Below are 9,398 nucleotides of genomic sequence, written 5' to 3'. Positions count from 1 at the left end.
GGAGAAAAACTAAACTTGTTAACTCAGTTCAGTCTGTTCCTAACATCTTCACCTGCCCTCCCCTGTGAGCCTTGAGCCCAGATATAACACTGACATCTGCTCTGTGACCAAACCAGAAAAAAACAAAAACCTTATCCACCACCCTCACCTCCCCCTCCAGTCACATGCCACCCTCTGGCATTGCCCAAATATTCGCAAGTGCCTACTATGCGCTGGACACTAGGCACGAATCTAACAATGCCCCTTTGACTGAGTTTACCCTCTGCAGGAGGGAGACAGGTGATAAGCAACAAAACACAGAGACCTGGCATGGTGCAAAAAAAAAAGGGGGGGGGGGATAGAAAACTAAAATGATAAGCAGGGGCCAGTTTACAACTGCAAATGGGGTGGCCTGGCGCGTGCGCTCTGAGATGACACTGAGTATGGGTAAAAGTGCAATGAAGAATCCAACCTCCCAGGTGCCTACCTGGAGACAGAGGGTGCATCCTAAACACTGTGGTTCCAGAGGGGCTAGTTATGTGTAGAGGTTGTAGGAATGGGGGAGGTGTCCTGACATTTGCCCCCATGCAAGAAGCACCCCCACGAGGAAGATGAGACTATGTAGTGTGGACGAGGTGTGAGCTGAGTAAGATTGCTCAGGCTTCTGTGCTGGAAATAGACGGAAGGGCCAAGAATAATTCTGTCCATTTCGACATCTGTCTAGCCCCATGGCCACAGTCTCATCCAGGTCCCTGTCGCTGCTCCCCTTTGCTTTTTGACTATTCCAACTCCTTCTTCCCCACGGTGCCTCCCAGAATGTGCAGAAACTTTCTGTCGTCACTTTTGCTTAAATCCTTCGAGCATCTGAAGATAGAAACCAGAATCTCTTGCAGAATCTACCAGGTCTGCCCATGGAGGCATCTAGCAGTCCCAATTCTGAGTCTTAAATGAAACATGGCTTCCCCCTGGATCCCTTTCTGCATCTTTTCCACAGCAAGTTAGATTCCACCTGATGTCAGTTCCAGAACTTCTCCATAGCCATCCTCAGGACATCTGACCCCATAGCTGTGACCCTCATCCACCCTGCCTGTTCTTCCTCTGTGCCCCAATGCAGAAAATCCGCATGTGGAAAATTAATCAGACATACAAGTCTTTGTGAGGTAGACATGACTGCCAAAACTGCATGATCAGATGGGGACATGGCAGCAGTGGTACTGAACCCCAAGTGTGCAATGATAAAAATTAGGCAACGAGCGCTGGGCATGGTAGTACATACCTTTAACCCTAATACTTGGGAAGCTGAAGCAAGAGGATTTTCATGACTTCAAGGTTGGCCTGGGCTACATAGTAACGTTAGGACAGCCAGGAGTACATAGGTAACAGACATAGCAAGACTGGAAAAAATAAAAAGGAGGAACAGCAACAAAGAGAGAAAAGAAAGGGGGGATATAGCTGGGAGGCGGTGGCGCACACTTTTCATCCCAGCACTCGGGAGGCAGAGCCAGGCGGATCTCTGTGAGTTCGAGGCCAGGCTCCAAAGCTACACAGAGAAACCCTGTCTCGAAAAACCAAAAAATAAAATACAATAAAAAAAAAAGAAAGGGAAGATAAATTAGGCAACAGGACAAGCAGGGGACATAGGAGGCAACGTGGGTCTTCTCAGCATCTTTACAGGCATTCCACTCACTGCATCTCTGACTCAGCCTAAGAAACTTCATCGTACCCACTTTGGACCAAGAACCAGGGGGCTGAAAGAGCTTATGTAGAAGTAAATCCTGGCCTCCAGCAGGAGCAAGACACTTCTAGATCCCTCCGCCTGCTCTACAATCACTCTCTTCCTCTTATTTCTGTTGTCCCTACCGGTACCTTAGCTCCAGAGTGTTGTGGAAGCCTGCTCCTCATGGCTGGAAGGCCTAGTTCCACACAGCCAGGAACACAGGAAGCCCCACTGCTTGGCTCATGACCTCTGCCAGACTCTTGACTCCAAACACTTTATTAGCTAATAAAACCAGTCCTCCTTTTACTTCTCAGCTGGAGAAACTGACGCCAGAAAGAACAGGCCCAGTGACCTGTGGCAGATGACATCAGAACCTAAAATTCTGGCATCTTGCTTCCGGGCAATGGCTCTTCCTGCTAAGGGGAGCCCCAGGGCGACAAGCTCAGGCTCTAAGCCAAGACCTTCATCTGCCCAGACCCTGTGCACTGCGGTAGTGGGGGTCTTACATTCACTATCACCAAGGCTTGTCTGGGCTAACAGCCACAATGGGAGGAATGGGGCCCTCTAATCCCTCACTAATTGACAGGCAGAAGGTTTGGAGACCTTGGCACAGAGTTTAACACCCAATCCGAGGTCAAAGTTTATATGCCTTTGCGTGAGAAGCTCATTGACTCTCTGAGTGACTGATACCAGCAGCACATTGGGAGGGGAGCGGGCTCTGGGTTCAAGGGAGGCAGACAGCTTGGCAGTCAGACTGGCAGAGTCAACTCCTGGGGGTTTTTGGTCAGTACTGCTGAGGGATAGGTAGCAGAAGCCAGGAAACAAACTAGACCCTACAAAAATCCCTTACCCAACAGGAAAGAAAGGAACCATACCCCAAAGGAAGCCTTAGCAGAGCCCAGGGATGCTACAGAAACCAGAGAAGGCTGAGGCAGGTGATATAGGGACTCTGGGGAGCTTTGGATGGATGTGAGGAACTTAGAAGAGGTATTGCTGACCCTAGGTGGGACGCACAGTATGAGCAGACATAGTAGTGGAAGGCGGGAGGAAAAAGTATGGCAAGAGCAGAGTTTGGGTAGATGTGGAAACGTGCAGCTTGTCTCTCAATATGTCCTCATCCCACCCTGTCACCCTCCAGTGCAGCCAAGATATGAGCCCCGAGTACCTTCCCCTATCTGTGCCCAGAGAGCCAGCAGGATTCAATTGGTAGGTCCCAGGGCTCAGATGGCGCGGCTCTCCACGGCCTGGGCTCTGGTCTGCTGCAGTTAAAGCAATGTTAGTTTCCTAGGAGAGTCTTGCTCTAACCCTGTTGTAGTGGTCAGTATTGCTGGTCAACTTGCCTGAATGTAGAATCGCCATGGAAACCTACCTCTGAGTGTTTCTGTGAAGGTATTTCTGAAGAGATTTGACTTTCAATGTGGATAGCACTGGCTCTTGGGTCAGGGTCCAGGACTGGATACAAGGGAGAAAGTCGGGAGTAGCAGCATTCACCTCCCTCTGCATCCCGACTGCAGAGGCAGTGCGGCCTGCGGCCTGTGTGTGACCCTTCTTTCCTCAAATTGTTTGTCAGTTACTTTGACACAGCAACAAGAAAAGTCATGAATACACCTGTTGCTCTGACATAACTATTTAAAGTGCCCTCTTTTATTCTGAAAAGATTCCAGACTGGTTAGGTGGGGGGCAGGGGAGGCATCCTACATTGAATTCCATGGTCACCCCAGTGATAGTGGACTTGTGAGGGTTCTGTAAGCTCAGCAAGCAAGCCCAGCATTTAGTCTCCTTTCCACGTTCAATTCTGTGTCAACTGTCTTTTGGGGGCTGCTGGATCCTTACTCTCAATTGTTAAGTTCGGCGAGGCTGACCCTACCCCAGGCTAGGTCAATGAAAATCCTGTGGGAGTTTTTTTTTTTTTTTTTTTTTGCAATTGCTAAATACCTTTTTTTTTTTTTTTACAAGAGGTGCAAAAACAGTCATTTCTAACATTAAACTGCCATTTACAGTAGATTTTTGTACACCTGCAAAGACTTCAGTAATGATGGGGAAATGCCCAAGGCAAATAGTCTCCAAGTAGATATTTACACAATGTGAAATCAAATGTGCCGTAGATACCGAGAAAATTATCTTATGTTATTATGAAATCGACCAAACATGATATAGCTTCATCATACAGAAAACCCGTAGGACCCCATCCCAAGCCTAAGTAAAAAGAATCCCCCAGTTCCCTCTGCCCACTCGCCCACCATCTTCCTGTTACAAAGAATCAATGTCTAGATTACTCCCACCCACCCTCAGATAAAGTGCGCAGTCCATGGCAGACCATAGAATAATGCAACAGGAAAAGCCCCCGTTTGTATTATTATTTAAAAAATAAAATACAAACAACAAAAATAAAACAAAGATTGAAGAGAATTTGTTGATTCTCTCTATCTTGACAAAAAGATGCGAAGCGCGGGGCGCCCTGCTTGAGTGTCACTCATTTTAGTACACGTAGCCTTCGTTGTAGGGGTGGGGGTTGTAGCAACCCCCTTCTGGCATGTAGGCCATGCTCTCATCAAAGTGAGACAGAGGCACCGTGTCCTCCTCGTTGATGTGACGCTCCATGTCCGTCTTCAGCAGTGGGCGCTGGTTATCCGGAAAGGCCATGGAGAAAAGGGCTTCCGGGTCACACACAAATTTGTAGACATATCTCTCTCATGCCACCTTTTGCATGATCCCCTTCTCATAGTAATAGCGAAGAGAATGTCTAAGTTTGTCATAGTTCATAGCTGGCCTGTTCTTCTGAATGCCCCAACGCCGGGCCACCTCTTCAGGCTCAATCAATTCAAATTCCATGCCTCGTCCAGTCCAGGCAATGAAATGAGAGTTGGAAGGGTCATCCAGAAGAGCTACCAAAAACTGCCAAAGCTGAAGGGATCCTCGCCTCTGGTATGTGGGTCCTTCCCGGTACATTCCTGGCTCTTGCTTAATATCCCCATCGAACTTCTCCGGAACAACGCAGGTGTCGTCATAGAATTGCCGGGGGCCCTTTTCAAACATGCAGCCTTCTGTTCTGCTTGGATGAGCCAGGAAGCCTTCTTGCCTCATATAAATGGAGTGGCAGCTAGGCACTTCTGAATCGTATGCAAAGTCTCTGGGTTCCTGTTTGATCATCAGAGGAGTGGGAAAGCTTTGGCTGGCTGCACCTCCAACCATGGTGTTATGTTCATAGACTGGGTCGTGATACTCCTGCTTAAAGCCTTGAGGTGGGAAGGGGATGTTTGGCTCAGACATCTGGCGTTGGTACATAGGACGCCCTTCCCTTGGCAATGTCGGCAAAGGAGGAAAAGAATTACAGGGTTCAGAAAGCTGGTGACGAAATCTGTGGTCCATGGGGTAGGTGCCGTCTGGTATGGACTGAGAAGGAGGGGGGTGAGCTGGGAAGGCCCGGTCAGGTTTCGGAGTATGAGCTGTGTTTGGAGATGCATGATGTAGTGGGGACACTGGAGTACTGGATGGTGTCGGGGGGTTGGAGGGCCTCATTCCCACATGTGGCTTCTGATCATAGGCACTGACACTGTACAGGCACTTTTCTCCATAGCTGAATTTAAAGGGCTGCTCTTGACTGCAGGCAGACCCGAGTTCTGAACATGGGCTGTGGGGTTCTTTCTTGATTTTCAGTGGTAGGCCATGAAAAGCCAAACTTTCAGCCTGATAGTCTCGCACAAACTGCTTATCATTGTCAGGTACCTGAGCTTCAGCAAGCCATGTTTCTTGTAACTGACTCAGATCCTGAAAGAGTTCTTCTGAATCATGAGCCAGATCTCTGTTAATGAATTTTCTTTTCCTGACATTTGTTGGTTTCTCGTTACAATTTCTCCCACACTGACTGTTGGTGACCACGTAAGGCACTTGCTGGTCATAAAATCCATCCATTTTGCTGCTCTTCGCAAATATTAGCTCAGTGTTTTAGATTCTGAGCATTTAGCTGGAGATTTCCTCGGGATCTGGACTTCTATCAACCTAGAGGGGAACAAGATGGCTTTTAGGCTTTAAAAAATCATGAATCCGCCGGGCGGTGGTGGCGCACGCCTTTAATCCCAGCACTCGGGAGGCAGAGGCAGGCGGATCTCTGTGAGTTCGAGGCCAGTCTGGTCTCCATAGCGAGTTCCAGGAAAGGCGCAAAGCTACACAGAGAAACCCTGTCTCGAAAAACCAAAAAAAAAAAAAAAAAAAAAAAAAAAAAATCATGAATCCCTGTGGGAGTTTTTATTTGTTTGTTTCTTTTATTTTATTTTTTGGTTTTTTGAAACAGGGTTTCTCTGTGTAACAGCCCTGGCAAGTTGCATAAGTGATACAGTGGTGAGCATAACTGCCTTCCTGTGGGAGTTTTGATGGAACTACTAGGAGAAAAAGGAGGTTCTCTTTCTGTGGGGGCTGTTACACTGGTTATCTGGGGCTCGTTTTTAAAGCAAGTCACAGAGGGAGCTGGGTGTGGTGGCCAGTGTCTATAAATGCCAGCACTTTAAAGTGGAGACAGGTCAGGCTCAGCTCCATAGGAAAGGTTCTGGCTAGCTTGGTCTAGAGAAGACACCTGCCCATCTCCCCACCCCCCATCTTACTGGGCAGTGGTGGCACATGCCTTATATCCCAACACTTGGAAAGCAGAGGCAGGGAGATCTCCAAGTTCCAGGCCAGCCTGGTTTCCAGATGTAGTTCCAGGACAGCCAGGGCTACACAGAGAAACCCTGTCTTGGAAAAAAAAAAAAGAAAACCACATCTCAAAAACAAATAAACAGGGCTGTCCAGATCATTCACACACACACAAAGTGTCAAAAGGAAAAAAAAAAGGAGAGAAAGGAGGATGGGGGATAAAAATCAAGCAATCACCCCAATCACAGAGGGGGAATTGATAACTAGATGTATCTAGAACCCATTTTTCCCCAAAGCCAATGAAGCTCAGAGATGGTTGCTGACATCGGGAACTCAGTCCTCACGCTTCTACAGCAAGTGCTCTTCCCACGGGGCCATCCTTCCAGCCCCATGCTTTTGTTGCTTTCTGAGGTTTTGTGGATGTTTTTGCAACGTTAGGGCTTGAACTCAGTGCCTTGGTAAACCAGGGAAGCACTCTATCATTGAGCTATATCCCCATCCTGCATCCATGTTATTTGAATTAAGTCGTCACCACTGGGCCTTTCTCTACCCCAATCCTTTTTTTTCTTCTTCCCCGCGCTGTTGCCTTTTTCTTCCTCCCTCTGCCTCTTCCTCTTTTCTTCTCCATTCTGTAGTAGGAATTGGGCTTCGAGAATTTGTACAAGAATTATAATGCAAGCCTGCCAGCCAGGGAGCCAAATCCAGCAGCCTTCCTGAATGTTAGACAAACCTGCATCAGGGCATGCCTTTAATTGCAGAGGCAGAAACAGGTTGAGCTCTGTGAGTTCAAGGCCAGCCAGAGCTACATAGTGAGACTCTGACTCCACTGCCCCACCAAAAAAACAAACAAACAAACAAACAAACAAACAAACAAACAAACAAACAAACAAAACCATATACAATGTACCTAAAGAAGGCTCACTAAGGCTGGGCAGAATCCTAAGAAGTTACCCCCATCTCTCAGCTTTCTACTGTTCTCCCCTTTAGATTCGGGGCAGCTTTGGTTGACTAGCCATATTTCCAGAAGCTAGTGATGCTGTTGGCTTGTTCTCTGGTGAGTGTCTGTGAGGGGGCGCCTGTTCTCAGCAGAGCTGACCAGCAGTCTATGCAAGACTTCTTTCTGCTCTTAGGTGCCTCGGGAAGCAGGCAGCTGTGGTCAGGTTCCTGCTGCTCCATTGTTCTCTGCCTCTCTCAGCCTCAACCCTGCAGTTCCTGGCTGCAGAAATACTGCCAGCCTCCTCAAGATGGACAGCTTGGACGTTTTTGGGGATGTTTAGCTTCGAAGGCGCTGAGAAATCCTTGCCACTGCCCGGGAGGTGCTTCCAGGGCTGCTCCCCTCCTTCTCTAAGTCTCCCCTCCTCTGTTTTATTCTCCCTGCTCGCCAGCTCCCTCCACTCCAGAACTCAGATGCTCAGAAGAGAGCAGCCTAGTAGGTCTATCTTCACAAAAGAAGTCGGAGGGAGGAAAACCCGGCTTCTTTCTCTTCCTTCCCTCCCATCCCATGCCAGAGCCTTCTAAGGGGGAACAGGTAAAGGAGCAGAGCGGGAGGTCCTGACAGTCTGCAGGGCCAGGCCACAGCCTTGGCACAGAGGAGACAGTGCAAGGGACGGTCAGCAACCTGGGCCTGCTGAGCTCTTCGCTTGCTCTCGGGTCTTGTTTTTTCTTTCCTTTTTCGTTTGTTTTCTTTAGACAGTATTTTGTTACATTGCCCCTATTAACCTTGAACTTAATACATATCCTAGACTGCCCCGGAACTCCAAACCCTCCTACCCGAGTCTTCCAAGTGCTGAGATTACAGGTGTACATTACCACGCCCAGCTTGTTTGTTTGATTTTTATTATTTTATTTGCTTATTTCTGAGGCAGGCTCTGGCTATGTTGCCTAGGCTAGTCTTGAACTCCTGTGCGCAAGAAAGTCTCCCATTTCAGGCTCCTGAGTAACTACAGGCTGTACAACAGCGTAAGGGTTTTGTTTTGTTTTAATTAGCTTGTTGTTAGACTCTTTCACGAATGCAAGGCTTGCCTGCATTATCACAAATGGAAGTTTTCTTCAAGAACAGTAAATGATGCAGTGTGTGTGTGTGCGCGCGCGCGTGCGTGCACACGCTGGGGATGAATGAAAACCTCATGCCTACTAGACAGGTGCTCTACCACTGTGCTGGCTAGTTTTATATCAACTTGGCACAAGTTGGAATCATTTTATTTATTTGTTTGTTTGTTTGTTTTTGGTTTTTCGAGACAGGGTTTCTCTGTGTAGCCTTGGCTGTCCTGCAACTCACTCTCTAGCCCAGGCTGGCCTCAAACTCAGAGATCCTCCTGCCTCTGCCTCCTGAGTGCTGGGATTAGAAGTGCACACCACCACTGCCCAGCTGGAATCATTTTAGAAGAGAGAGGCTCAGTTGAGAAAGGCTTCTATCAAATTGGTCTGTAGGCAAACCTGTGATGAATTTTCTCAATTAGTGATTGATGTGGGAGGGCCCAGCCCATTGAAGGGGGTGCCACCCCTGGGCAGGTGGTCCTGGGGTATATAAGAAAGCAAGCCTTAGCGAGAAAGCCAGTAAGCAGCATTCCTCCGTGGTCTCTGCATCAGTTCCTGCCCTGACTTCCTGGATGATGGACTACAAGTTATAAGATGAAATAAACCCCTTCCTCCCTAAATTCCTTTTGGTCATGGTGTTTTATCACAGCAATAGAAAAGTAAGTGAGACAACCATTAAGCTCCTTCTCCCAACGGGCAGACTCGTTTGTACTCAGAGAACACCACTGCACCCACTATATAACAGATGAGTAACAGAGGGGACCGCACTGGGAGTGGTAGTGCGCACCTGTAATTTCATGACTCATAGCCTGAGGCAGGAGCATTGCCATGAGCCTGGGCTGTATAGTGATCTCTCATCATAGTCTAGAGAGGGAGAATGAAGCCAAACACCTATGACAGCCTGATTGTGATACCATGAAGGAACCATGTCCAAAGAAGGCTAACCCCAAGGAGACGGCCTTGGAATCACACATCGGAGGGCTTGGTTTGCTGGAGGAATAAAGATGCTTGGTCAGCAGGACTTCATAATGTTGAG

At 48.1% G+C, this 9,398-nt stretch overlaps 1 pseudogene; it reads right to left on the bottom strand.

Annotated features, from left to right (window-relative positions):
• Window positions 1-4,019: 4,019 nt before the first annotated feature.
• LOC143274258 (ETS translocation variant 1 pseudogene) lies at window positions 4,020-5,709 on the bottom strand (annotated as a pseudogene).
• Window positions 5,710-9,398: the final 3,689 nt, after the last annotated feature.

The sequence above is a fragment of the Peromyscus maniculatus genome, chromosome 7 (genome assembly GCF_049852395.1).
Source record: "Peromyscus maniculatus bairdii isolate BWxNUB_F1_BW_parent chromosome 7, HU_Pman_BW_mat_3.1, whole genome shotgun sequence".
Classification (NCBI taxonomy): Eukaryota; Metazoa; Chordata; class Mammalia; order Rodentia; family Cricetidae; genus Peromyscus; species Peromyscus maniculatus.
The sequence above is the reverse complement of the archived record's forward strand: the minus strand, read 5'-3'. Positions and strand labels throughout refer to the sequence as shown.